Here is a 14,752-nt window from a genome sequence, read left to right on the forward strand (position 1 = left end):
CCTTGCAAACAGCTGACCTGCGGTGGATGGGAAGAAGATCGTGGCAAGGGGGGCATAAAAGTGCGGATTCTCATTCCTGTAATATTCCAGTTTTCTGTTTTTAATTTAAATTAAATATTTATCATTTGCATAGGTGCGTGTATGTGCACGCGCATGCCGCAGCATGCATATGGAGGTCAGAAGATGGCTTGTGGCGGTCTGTTCTCTCCTTCCACCACGGGGTCCAGGGGTGAAACCCAGATGATCAGGCTGAATGACAACCGATGTTACCTGTGGACTCATCTTGCTGGTTCTAGTGTCCTATTTCCTAAAACTGCGCATGATCACCATTTTTCTCCATGTATTACTTATTTGTGGTGGGGGGTGCTTTGTGTCACAGCATGGGAAAGGAAGTCAGAAGACAGCTCTCAAGAGTCCCTTTGCTCCTTCCGCTGTGGGTTGGGGGGGGAATTGAACTCCGGTAATGAGACCCTGAGGCAGGAGCTTTTACAGGATGAACCACTTCATAGCCACACCCTGTCTTTTTAAATTACTCTACAAAAGCGGACCGTGGTCTCAGATGTGTTTAAGCCCAGCACTTGGTGGACTGATGAAGAGTTCAAAGCCATTCTTGGCTACACAATGAGTCTAGTCTGGGGCCAGCTAGGGGCTTACACCAGACCCTGTTTCCAAATTTTAAAAAGTAAAAAAAAAAAAGAAAGAAAATGAGAAGAAGGGAGAAAGGGGGAGGGAGGGGAGAGGAAGGCAAGATTTTGTTATGAAATTCTCACTTATGCGTACCCTCCACTGCCCTCTCCTCCCCCTTCACCTCTACACTCCCCAAATTACGTGCTTTTTAACAATCTAGACTCAGGATGTGAAATAAAACATGCAACATTTGCCTTTCTGAGTCGGAAGGCTTTTCTTAGCATGATGATCTTCAGTTCAAATCCATTTTCATACATGTGACACCATTTCATTCTTTCTTACAGATGACTAAGCTTCCATTGGGGGATACAGACATACATACAGATTTTATTTTTATTTATCCGTGGCACGTGGGTGCAGTACTCCTGGAGGCCAGAAGAGGGCGTCAGATTCCCTCTGGAACTGAAACCTCTGTTGTAGGCACTTGGAACCAAACTCGGGTCCTCTGCAAGAGCAGCAAACACTAAATCTCTGAGCCTCATCCCCCATCTCTTCTCTCTATGTCTCTATCTCTCTTTCCCTCTATCCACCTCCCTACCCACCTATCTATGCATTCTTATGCATTCCCCTGTTGACGGACAGCTAGGCTACTTCCATATTTTGACTATTTCAAATGGATGTTCAAGTTTTCCTGTGGGATGCTGACCCGAGATTCCTCTTTTCCTATTCATACATGAACCACACCCACTTTGTCATACTTAAAGCCAGGTGTGGCGGTACACACCTGTAATTCCAGCACTTGGAAAGTAGAATCAGGACAATTAGGAGTTCAAGACCATGTCCACCTATATAATGAGTTCCAGGACAGCCAAGCTACATGAGACCCTACTGGACAAAGTCACCAACAGAGAGGAAGGTTGCCGTCTGCTTCTCACTGATTTTATAATCTTTAATTGGTATATGCAAAACAACGACCCCTTGGGGGTGTTTTTACTGTCATACTTCTCTTTAAGATTTTTGTTACATTCTAGCCAGATGTGGTGGCGCTCTTTAATCCCAGCACTCAGGAGGCAGAAGCAGGTGGATCTCTGTAAGTTCAAGGCCAGCCTGATCTACAGAGTGAGTTCCAGGACAGCCAGGGTGGTTACAGAGAAACCCTGTCTCAAAAAAAAAAAAAAATGTTGTTGTTACATTTGTGTGTGTGTGTGTGTGTGTGCGCGCGCGCGCGCATGCATTTGGTCATGTGTGTGTCACAGCATGCATATGGACCAGGTCAGAGGACAGCTTGCAGTAGCTAGCTTTCCTTCCATGACATAGATCCCAGCAATTAAATGGAAGTCACCAGGCTTGGCAGCAAGAGTATTTACACACTGAACCAGCCCACCAGCCCTCCATTTCTTTGAGACATGGTCTCATGAAACCTAAGCTAGCCTGGAACTTGCCATGTAGCTGAGGCTAGCCTTGAATTCTTGATCTTACTGCCTCCGCCTCCCAAGTCCTGGGATTGCAGTCCTGCTGCATGCTGGGTCATTTTTCTAGGCAATCTATTAAAGCTACCACCATCCTTGCTTAGTGAGCTTGGGCTCTGCATCAGTACACCCCAGGTCTGTCTCCGTCCCTACCGTTGAGATGTGTGCATACCGCAAGGTTGGGGGAAGAAGTTATGCTGAATGGAGCCTTTTCTTCCTTCCTTCCTTCCTTCCTTCCTTCCTTCCTTCCTTCCTTTCTCTTTCTTTCTCTCCCACCTCTATTTTTCTCAGTGCTGAGGTTGGAACCAGGGCCTTACACACGCTAGACAAATATTCTGTAGCTAAGCCATGTCCCAAGACTCTCTTCTAGGCAAGTGCTTTACTGCTGAGCTATGGCCTCAGCCTCCATCACCTGCCTTCACCTCTTGCAGGATTAGATCATAAAACATAGTTACTAGGCTAAGGAGGGTGGGGGGCGAGGAAAGGGTGAGGTAGGCCTTTAATTCCATCAACTTCGAAGGCTAAGGCAGGAGGAGTGGAAGTTCAGGGCCAAGCTGGGCAGCTTAGTGATATACTATCAAAATAAAAAGGGAAGAAAGGGACTGAGGGGGTGGCTCAGTGGTGGAGCGCTTGCCTAGTATGGTCAGGTGACAGGTCGCCCAGTGACTCAGCACTTGTCTACCATGTACAAGACCGTGGGTTCCAGGCCCAGAAAGAACACAAAAAGAAAAACTAAATCATGCCCAGGAGAGGCTTGGTGCAGACACACCACCTCAAAAACTACCAACACTGTGCTGAACAAGACATTGCTGTACTCCACATCCCTCATAGGGCTTGGAAGCCAGGGACAGTGGTCAGAATCTGTGAGGGTGGAGAAGGCAACAGACCCCAGGGAAGGCAGGGAGTTCCCTGCTGGGCTACTGTAACACAAATCCATCTAAAGGTCTTATAATAAAAAACCCAGTGGCCAGGCAGTGGTGGCACACACCTTTAATCCCAGCATTCAGGAGGCAGAGACAGGTTGATCTCTGTGAGTTCGAGGCCAGCCTGGTCTACAGAGCTAGTCCAGGACAAGCTCCAAAGCTACAGAGAAACCCTGTCTCAAAAAAACAAAAAAACAAACCAAACCAACCAACCAAACAAACAAAAAACCCAGAGCCAGATATTGGGGCAAAAGCTGACAGATAAGAGAGGCAGAGAGCAAGCCACTAGTTCTTACCTCTACGAAATTCTCCACCGAAAGAGAGCAACTTCCTGTTTACTCACACCTTATATACCTTTCTTTGCCCTGCCATCTTACTTTCTTCCTAGTGCTGGGGTTACTGGCATGTACCCCCACACCTGGCTCTGTTCCCAGTGTAGCCTTGAACTCACAGAGATCAGAATGGATCCCTGCCTCCCAAATGCTAGGATTAAAGGCGTGTGCTACCATTGCCTGACCTCTATGTTTAACAGAGTGGCTGGCTTTTCCTCTGATCCTCAGATAAGCTTTATTTGTTAGAATACAAATAAAATATCACCTGGGAAGACAGGGGGTTCCCTGCTGGGCTACAATATCCAATGAGAGATTTAAAATAAAACAAAATTTAATTTCCATTACAGTTAACTGTCTTGTGTGCATGTGTATGTGTGGGCCATCGCAAGTGTGTGGAGGTCAGGGAGTTGGTTCTCTCCTCCCACTCGGTGGGGTCCTGGGGATCGGACTCATTGGGTTGGATGGCACTTTACCCACTGGGGCATCTCACTGGCCCCCCAGGAAGGACCTTGAGTATTTCACATTACACTTCAAACTCTCGATGTTGGGGTTGGAGAGATGGCTCAGTTGTTAAGAACACTCATTGCTCTTGTAGAGGACTACATTTGCTTCCCAGCACCCACAGGGTGGCTCACAACCATCTCAGAGCATAGTCTCCTCAGGAGGACAGCGCTGTGGACCAGAATTTAGGGTAGGTGAGGGTGCACGGCAAGATTGCAACGAGTTTCCAGAAACTGATCTCTAGAGAGGGCGTGAGTCAGAGGGTGAATCTTGGAGTGAGGCTGAGCTTTGGCCCCACACTGCTCAGTCCCCTCCTCTGGTGCTGTTGGCTACAGAGGGGCTCCCTTGTTGATCAGCTCAACCACTCACTTCTTCCCTTCTTCATCCTTCTGCCCACTCCATTGTTTGCCTGTTTACTTAGTTAGCATATTGGGGATTGAACTCTGTGTCTCCTCACACATGCTAGGTAGCATTCTACCACTGAGCCACACCCCAGCCCCTCACTGAGGGATTCTAGGCAGGTGCTCTACCACTGGGCCACACCTCAACCCCTCACTGGGGGATTCTAGGCAGGGGCTCTACCACTGAGCCACACCCCAGCCCCTCACTGGGGGATTCTAGGCAGGTGCTCTACACTGAGTTGCTTCTCTAGCCCTATTTTTACTGTCCTGGAACTCACTCTGTAGACGAGGCTGGCCTCAAACTCACAGAGATCCGCCTGGCTCTGCCTCCCGAGTGCTGGGATTAAAGGCATGCACTACCACCAACCGACCTTACAATAGTCTTGATGTGGCTTTGTTAGCCCATGTTGGCTTTGAACATTAGATTCTCCTGTTTCAGCCTCCCAGCCCAGCCCCAGTTCGTATGGCTATGTATTAAGTACTCATTGAGTACTTGGATTTACCAAGCCCTAAGCTGGTCCCTAGGGGATCTATGATCAAGCCTGCCACGGTCCCTGCTCTGCGGCCGAGGCACTTGTTCATCCAATGCAGCCCACTGTCTTAGGGTTTCTATTGCTGTGAAGACACCATGACCATAGCAACTCTTATAAAGGAAAGCATTTCATTGGGCTAGCTCACAATTCAGAGAGTTAGTCCATTGTCATCATGGTGCGACACGGTGGCATCCAGGCAGACACGCTGCTGGAGAAGGAACTGAGGGTTCTACATCTTGACTCAAAGGCAACAGGAGTGAGCTGAGTGAAAAACAGAGCCCAGCTTGAGCAAAGGAGACCTCAGAGCCCACCCCCACGGTGACACGCTTCCTCCAGCAAAGCCACACTTCCTAATAGTGCACTCTCTCTGAGCTTATGGGGGCCAATTCCATTCACACTACCACACCCACTAAATCATCCCCTTGCTGCTGAAAACTGACCTGGAGGATGGACATAAATCAGTGAGAGCAACAGTGAGAAATGAGGGCTGTGGAGGAAAGATCAGGCCAGGGTACCTTCAGATAAGGAGGGACATTTCACCTGGGTCCAAAGAATGGGGAGCCATGCATGCTGGGAAAGGGCTATGACTTTGATGCGTTTCCCAAATTTCAAGTGTCAGCACCATAACATTTTCAACTATATATTAAACCAGGTCTGGCGGCTCAGGCCTGCCATCCTAGGTACTCAGAAGACTGAGGCAGGGGACTGGAAATTCAAGGCCAGGGAGCTGAGGAGATGGTTCTAAACTGGCTAAAACTCTTGACATGTGAGTGTGGAGCTCAGAGTTTGGATCCCCAGAATCTGTGTAATGCTGGTTGGGTGTGATAACACACCCGTCACTCTGCTGATTGGGTGTGGCAAGACACTTGTGACTCTGTTGATTGGGTGTGATAACACACCTGTCATTCAGCTGGCTGGGTGTGATAACACACCTGTCACTCTGCTGATTGGGTGTGGCAAGACACCTGTCACTCTGTTGGTTGGGTGTGATAACACACCTGTAATCCTAGTGCTCAGAGGGAAGAGATTGGATTCCCCAGAAGAAGCTAACTAGCAAGACTAGACATATTGGTAAGCTCTGGGTTCAAGGACAGATCCTGACTCCATGGACGCACCAGGCCCTAGGTTTAATCTTCTCTCTGAACAGCTTGCCTCATCTTATCATATGATGCATGAGACCACTGAGGAAGTCTCCCACCCACATCTTATCAGATGAAGATTAATGAAGAAAGATGCAGATGTTAGCCTTTTGCCTCCACAGGAACATACACTACATGTGCACGCACACACAAATGCACATGTGCATGCATGCGCATGGGCACACACACATACACACACAGACAATCAAGAAAAAATTCAAAGCCAATGTGGGCTACAGAGTGAGACCAAGGCCAACTTGGATAACACTTTATCTCAAAATAAAAAGAAAATTATGTGTCAGTATGGCTCAGTGGTAGAGCCCCTGCCTAGAATCCCCCAGTGAGGGGCTGGGGTGTGGCTCAGTGGTAGAGCACCTGCCTAGAATCCCCCAGTGAGGGGCTGGGGTGTGGCTCAGTGGTAGAACACCTGCCTAGAATCCCCCAGTGAGGGGCTGGGGTGTGGCTCAGTGGTAGAGCACCTGCCTAGAATCCCCCAGTGAGGGGCTGGGGTGTGGCTCAGTGGTAGAGCACCTGCCTAGAATCCCCCAGTGAGGGGCTGGGGTGTGGCTCAGTGGTAGAGCACCTGCCTAGAATCCCCCAGTGAGGGGCTGGGGTGTGGCTCAGTGGTAGTGATCTTACCTAGAATCCCCTAGTGAGGGGTTTGAGCTGTAGTTCAGCAATTACGGTAGTTTGAATGTAATTGACCCCATAAGTTCATAGAGAGTGGCACTATTAGGAGGTGTGGCTTTGTTGGAAGAAGTGTGTTACTGTGGAGGTGGGCTCTAAGACCTCTTTTTTTTTTTTTTGTGGAGCTGAGGATCGAATCCCAGGCCTTGCACTTGCTAGGCAAGTGCTCTACCACTGACCTAAATCCCCAACCCCGCTCTGAGATCTCATCTATGCCCAATGTCTCAGACCAGTTGCCTTCATGATCAAGATGTAGCTCCTTCTCCAGTCTCCACTCCTTCTCCAGCACCATGTCTGCCTGCATGTTGTCATGTCCCATGGTGATGATGATGAACTAAGCTTCCGAAACTATAAACCACCCAACTACATGTTTTCCTTTATAAGAGTTGCTGCCAGGTGGTGGTGGCACACGCCTTTTATCTCAGCACTCAGGAGGCAGAGCCAGGCGGATCTCTGTGAGTTCGAGGCCAGCCTGGTCTACCAAGCTAAGAGGTTTCAAAGGAAGAGAATGTTAAATATTGTTCTTGTGATACTTTGGTGAAGAATCTGGCTGCCTTTGACCTTGTTTGCCTGAAGCTAAAGTGAAGAGTTCTTGATGAATTCTGTTGGCAGAGGAAATCTCAAAACAGCCTAGTGTAGATTCTGTCGTGTGGTTATTAGTGTTAACTCTAATGAAGATTTATAATGAAAAGGAGCAAGCTGAGCAAGGAAAAATACAAAATGTAAAATTTGAGGAAAAAAGGAGAGCTAGGAAGTGGAATGGAGCTAAGTCCTATGTTCAAGGAGATAAGCAGGTTAATTCCAATGTAATTGGCCCCCATAAACTCATAGGGAATGGCACTATTTGGTGTGGCCTTGTTGGAGGAAGTGTGTCACTGTGGAGACAAGCTTTGAGATTTCATATATGCTCAAGCCACACCCAGTGTCTCAATTCATTTTCTGTTGCCCACAGGATCAAGATGTAGCTCCTTCTCAACTCTCAGCTCCTTCTCCAGCACCATGTCTGCCTGCATGTTGCCATGTCCCTCTATGAGGATAATAACTAAACCTCTGAAACTGTAAGCGAGCCACCCCAATTAAATGTTTACCTTTATAAGAATTGCCATGGCTATGGTGTCTCTTCACAGCAATAGAAATCCTAACTAAGAAGTGTAGTACTTTCCTAGGGAGCACCAGGCCCTAGGTTTAATCCACAGCAGCACATAAATAAATAAAAGCATTTTTTAAAGCCCTATGCTAATGGTGTTTGAGTTGGGACCTGTGGTAGCTGACTGAGTGTCCAGGGCTCTTGCTGTATGAACGGTCTAATCCATTCATAGATTCATAGCCACACTGTGAAAGCTCTCTCTGTGCCCTTTGTCACATCTTAGGTGATGCTTTGTGACGGCCGGTTTCCCGAAACTCCGTCCGCCATCACAAGATGGCGCTGACTTCCTCCCAGGGCAGAGCCCTGGGTTGTTTACCACGTCGGCTCTCCCGTTCAACTCCGCCCAGTAACAGCAATGCACCAATCCCAATCCGCCTAGTGTATCAGGCCAGCAGAGCACGCCCACATCCTGCATAAAAAGCCTGTCAACTGCCGTGGTCGGGGGCCCCTCACCTCCAGCTCTCCCTCAACCAAGCAGCGCTTCAATAAACCGTGATTGGAGAAGAATCCCTGTGTCGTGGCTTTCTTCCCCGCTGGCCGGGGCTCGCCGCAATGCTTGCCACCACAGGGGAAGTCTTTCTCCTCCCTCTCTTCCCCTCCCCGCTCCGATCTCTGTTACCCTTCTCCCCCCCACCTTTTTTTTCTTCCATTATACTTTTCCTGGTCTCCTAGCCAAAGCTGGCCCGGAACTCTTGATCCTCCTGCCTCAGCCTCCCAAGAGCTGGAATTACAGGCATACATGTGCCACCACACTCCCATGATTCTACTTTCAAGGTTAAATTTAAAGAAAGCAGGAAGTAGAATTTGGTTAGCTGAGGCTGGAGGTAGGGGAAAGGGTTTGTTTATGAGTTTAGGGTTCAGTTTAGCAATGTGCAAAGTTCTAGACACCTCTTGGGCAATAATGCATGTACCCCTATTAACGGCTAAGACAGTGTGTAGTGGATAGCCATCCCAGCCTTGGCCTGGAAGTTCCAACCCCCATTGAGGCTTCGGTAATGGTCACGCCCACAAGGCAGGGCGGAGGAGGAAGCGGAAGACCAAGGATCGGGAGGAGGTCTCTCTCTTGGTTCCCAGACCCTGGACGCTGGAGGTAGACCGAGCAGAGTTCTCCAGAGAACACCTCCGAACTGTGCTATACCTTTGCCAGACCCTACAACCTAACCCTTCATTGTAAGTTACCCCACAAAATAAACCTCCCTTTTAACTACGTGGAGTGGCCTTAATAATTTCACCAATATCTGGCGCTCACGTGGGGCAAATTCCAAAGGCCTGGGCGGCTCCCTCCCTCAGCCTCCTCCCCGGGTGGCGGGTACCTAAACCCGCCTGCAAAGTTCCATTTAACCAGGGGATGCCTACACGGTTCCATTCCCGAAAAAGGGAGCAGCTAGTCCGGTCTCATTTCCCTAGCTTAGCCCCTAGACCAGCAGAAACCGCTGTGAGTCTCCCCACCATCTTGGCTCCTGCCTTCAGCTGCCGCCAGCCAAGGTCGCCAGCAGGTCTTGCTTTGGAGCTATACCAATGCCTCCTGCTGGCTGAAAAGTGCTACTGCACCCCCCCCAAAACCACGGAAAGGTAAGCTTATTTCAAGTAAAAGTACTTGATAATTTTACACCTTAAAACTGACTAACAAACTTTGAGTAATTCTTGTAATATGGCTGACAACATTACCTCACAGGAATTTAAAAACCTTTTTGCCTGTATGATGAATGACATTTTCCTGGAAATATACGACCTCCCTAAGACATATCTGGCCTGTACCATTTTGACATTCATTGTAATAATTCACATAGTGTTCAAACACTGGTTTAATAATAAGAACAAAGATGAGTCATTATTGGGACTGATACAGGCTTTAAAAAGTTAGCAATGAAGGCTTACAGAAAAAGATTCTCTCTATGGAATCTGCTGACCAGGACTTACATAAAAAAGATTCTCTCTCTGGAATCTGCTAACCAGGATTTACAGGTTTTAAAAGATAGCAATGAAGGCTTACAGAAAAAGATTCTTTCTCTGGAATCTGCTGGCCAGGACTTACATAAAAATATTCTCTCTCTGGAATCTGCTAACCAGAATTTACAAAACAAGCTTGTACCCGAAATTGCTTTTATTGATAATAAATATGAGTATTTAAGATAGAACACTGACTCTCCAGAGAGAAGTTGTAGCTACTCAGACACTATATAAGGAAGAAAAATTATCATTACTTGATAAGGTTCATGGAATCATGTGTTTCAGAAGAACATAAAAACTTCCATGATTCCATGAAAAATCTGGAATCCCTTACAAGAGAGGAGGTTTACTCCCTGGAACAGACCCTAGGTGCTCGTTTACAAGCCCTGGAGGAAACTCTCAATAAACATGACAAGGGACCTAATAAGCAGAAGGGCAAGACCATACAGGTTGTAACATCTCCAAATGGCTGTCATACAATGGCTTATCCTGTTATCATCCATGAGAAGCAAGCAGATGACACACACCCTGATCTATATACAACATATACCATTACAACCAATTTCAACAAGGGACTTTAAAAATATAAAGGAAGCAGTAGTTACATATGGGATACACTCCACATATGTAAAACAGATGTTAAATTCGTGGTCTACCTCACATAGAATCATTCCAGATGACTAGCATCAGTTAATTTCAGCTGTTCTAGAATATAGCCAGCAGTTACAGTGGAAAAGCTGGTTGAGAGAAGAGGCAAGACATTTAGAACAACAAGGTAAACTCAGAGGTTTTGAGATCTCCCAAGATCAAATACTTGGTGAGGGATATTTCGCTGACAGGAATGTACAAGCCATTTATGATGAGCATACAATATCCCTATGCCGTACAGCAGCTCTAAATGCTTGGGAAAAAATTCCAGAACCCGGAAAAGCAACTGAGGTATACACAAAGATATTTCAGGGACCGCATGAACCCTTCACTGATTTTTTTTACAAAAGCTGAACACAGCTATAACAAAAGCTGTATCAGATAAAGAATTAAGAAAAGTATTAACTGAGTCCTTGGCATTCAACAATGCTAATGCAGAATGCAAAAGAATACTTACACCATTAAAGATCAGATCAGCTCCTTTGGAAGAATGGATTCAGTATACTAATAGTGTTGAATCTCTTAATTACAGTAATGAGGCTTGGATAGGAGAGACAAATCCCAGAGGTGAAAGAAGGCCCCGTGGTACCAAATGTTTTAAATGTGGTACACCAGGTCATATAAGTAAAAACTGTACGTGGGGTAATCCTAGAAGTAATACTCCTTCTAGGAATAGCCTAAACAGAAGACCCCGACCACCTCCTGGATTATATAGAAGATGTGGCAAAGGCTGACTTTGGACCAGTGAGTGCAGATCAAAAATAGATATCCGAGGCAACCCTTCACTGGCAGGAAACACCTAAGGGGGCCTCTTGCAGGCCCCCAAATCAAATGTGGTAAGAACATTCCCAGCCACTGTGGAAGACATTCCTCTCCAGGACAACTGAATAAACCAATGCCTAATGTAAAAACCGATACTGCAATGGATGATAAAACAGCTCTGATAGATGAATCACAGTTTACAAAGAACACAATAAAACAAATATTTTGGCGGACTTCCATAAATGAACAAAGACCAAAGCTTAGAATTCGAATTAATGGCTTGGTTCTGGAGGGCCTGGTAGACATAGGTGCGGATGTGACTGTAATTACACCAAAATCATGGCATCCAAATTGGCCTCTTCAAGAGGTAGATGTCCAACTTTTAGGAATTGGCACCCTATCTCAGATAAAACAGAGTTCAAGATGGGTTGAATGCATAGGGCCAGAAGGACGGAGAGGAAGGCTGAAGCCATATGTAGCAAATGTAGCAGTAAATCTATGGGGCCGAGATCTGTTACAACAGTGGAATACCCACATTAAAATTCCTACACTCTCAGAAAAGGAATACAGACCAATGCATGTTTCTAGGAATATTATCATAACATGCTATAAAAAAACAGTCACCAACCATTCAGACTGTACACAAACAGAACACAACTGCTGTTGAACTCTCAGAAGTACCAACTGCCTTACCTTTAAAATGTCTAACTAATAAACCTGTCTGGGTTGGACAGTGGCCTTTGACAAAAGAGAAGCTACAAGCTTTAGAACAGCTGGTTCAAGAGCAGTTAAATGCTCAACACATTGAAGAATCTACCAGCCCTTGGAATTCTCCTGTATTTGTTATTTTAAAAAAGTCTGGTAATTGGAGAATGCTGACAGATCTGAGAGCTATTAATAAAGTAATTCAGCCAATGGGCTCCCTACAGACTTGGATGCCCTTGCCCTCTCTGCTACCCAAAGAATGGCCTATAATAGTTATTGACTTAAAAGACTGTTTATTTACCATACCCTTACAAGAAAATGATAGAGAAAAATTTGCCTTCACAGTTCCTAATTATAACAGTTCTCAGCCAGTCAAGAGATATCAATGGAAAGGTCCTCCCACAGGGAATGTTAAACAGCCCTACCTTATGCCAATACTTTGTGCAAAAACCATTGGAGATAATTCGTGTAAAGTTTCCACAATCCATAATTTATCACTATATGGATGATATCCTATTAGCTGATCCAAAGTTAGACACATTAGAAAGCATGTTTCAAGAAGTAAAAAAAGTTTTGCCTCGCTGGGGACTGCAAATTGCTCCTGAAAAAATACAAAGAGGAGATTCTATTAATTACTTAGGATATAAGATAGAGCTACAAAAAATTAGACCCCAAAAGGTACAACTGAGGAGAGATCAATTGAAGACTCTTAATGATTTTCAAAAGTTGTTAGGAAGCATTTCCAACTTACTGGGTATCATGGGAATACCCAAAGATGGACAACAAAATTTGGCTAATACTCTAGAAGGGGACAAAGAATTAAATAGTCCAAGAGAATTATCAGCCGAAGCTGAGAAGGAATTGGCTCTAGTAGAAAAGACAATTCGAGAAGCACATGTGGATCGTGTGGATCCAGAACTTAAATGCATTCTTGTCATATTCCCCTCCAGACATTCTTCCACAGGTATTTTGATGCAGAGGGAAGATGTTATATTGGAATGGATATTCCTACCACGTAAACCAAATAAGAAATTAAAGACTTATATAGAAAAGATCTCTGATTTGATTCAAAAAGGTAAATTAAGACTTCGTCAGTTGACAGGAATGGACCCAGCAGAAATTGTAGTACCTTTAACTAATGAGGAAATTTCATCACTATGGAAAGATAATGAATACTGGCAGAGAGCCTGCAGTAACTTTTTGGGACAGATTAACAACCATTATCCCAAAAGCAAGAGGATAGAATTCATAAAGAAGACTGAATGGGTCCTTCCTCACTTTGTACGACACAAGCCAATTTCTGGAGTCCTCACATTCTATACTGATGCAAATAAATCAGGGAAACCAGGATACAAATCAGGAGACTTAAGTAAAGTGGTACAAAGTCCATACAGCTCTGTACAAAAGGAAGAACTGTATGCCATTCTTATGGTACTGATGGACTTCACAGAACCCCTCAATATAGTCACTGACTCTCCATATGCAGAGAGAGTTGTTTTACACATTGAAACTGCTGAATTTATTCCTGATAATACAGAATTAACTTCATTATTCATACAATTGCAGGAAATCATCAGAAAAAGGGAACATCCTATATATATAACACATATCAGATCCCATACAGGTCTTCCAGGACCTCTAGCACAAGGTAATGAGATTGATCAGATACTAATAGGTAATATGCTAGAAGCCTCAGAATTTCATAAGAAACACCATGTAAATAGCAAAGGTTTGAAGAAGGATTTCTCCATTACTTGGCAACAAGCTAAGGATATTGTGAAAAAATGTCCTACTTGTTCCTTCTATAACCAAACTCCATTACCTGCAGGGAGCAATCTGAAAGGCATACAAAGAAATGAAATTTGGCCGATGGATGTGTTTCATTTTGCAGAATTTGGAAGATTAAAGTATGTATACCATACCATTGACACCTATTCAGGATTTCAGTGGGCAACTCCTATGAGTTCTGAAAGGGCTGATTCTGTGATTACACACCTATTTGAAGTTATGGCCATCATGGGAATACCTGTACAAATTAAGACAGACAGTGCTCCAGCATATGTCTCCAATAAAATGAGACAGTTCTTTGCTTATTACAATATAAAGCATGTTACAGGTATACCACAGAATCCCACAGGCCAAGCAGTCATAGAAAGATCCAATCGAACTTTAAAGGATATGCTAAATAAACAGCAACAGGTAACAATGACTCCTAGAAATAGATTGTATAGTGCTTTATTAACCTTGAATTTTCTCCATGCTGATGAGAAAGGAACAACAGCTGTGGAGAGACGTTGGACGACAGACAAAACTCCTGAGCTAAACCAACCGGTTTATTTCAAAGATGTGTTGACCTCAGAATGGAAACCTGGATATGTCCTATGTTGGGGAAGGGGTTTTGCTTTTGTTTCCACAGGAGAAGAAAAGCTATGGATACCAACAAAATTAATAAAAATTTGATTCGAACAGGAGAAACCCCTTGATGAGGAGAAGTAAAAGATCATCCACCAATGTGACATCTCTTCAGGTTTTATTTAACAATCAAAGGTTGGGGTAGAGTTCTGTTTTTGTCTTTCCAGGATAATGGAAATACCCATCTTCCAGAAATCATAAGGCCTTGGATATCCGGATGTTTACAGCAGAAAGAAAGAATCTATTGGTACCAATCTACACAGGGTAAGATATCACTGTCTAACATCTATATCTCTATCAATCTAGAATAGTTGTGGTTCCAATTTAATTATAAACCAAGCTGGCTTTGGAGATGGAATTGGCTCACTCCTTCTCTAAACCCAAGCATATTGATAAAAGAAAAGGTTGAGAGATTCTTCAGTCCCATATCAGTAGAGCCCTCTGGTGTGAGACAGAAGGAAACCAATTATAAGGGACCATTACCTTCAAGATTATAATTCTCTCCATGCTTATTCT

Source organism: Onychomys torridus, chromosome 22, assembly GCF_903995425.1.
Source record: "Onychomys torridus chromosome 22, mOncTor1.1, whole genome shotgun sequence".
Classification (NCBI taxonomy): Eukaryota; Metazoa; Chordata; class Mammalia; order Rodentia; family Cricetidae; genus Onychomys; species Onychomys torridus.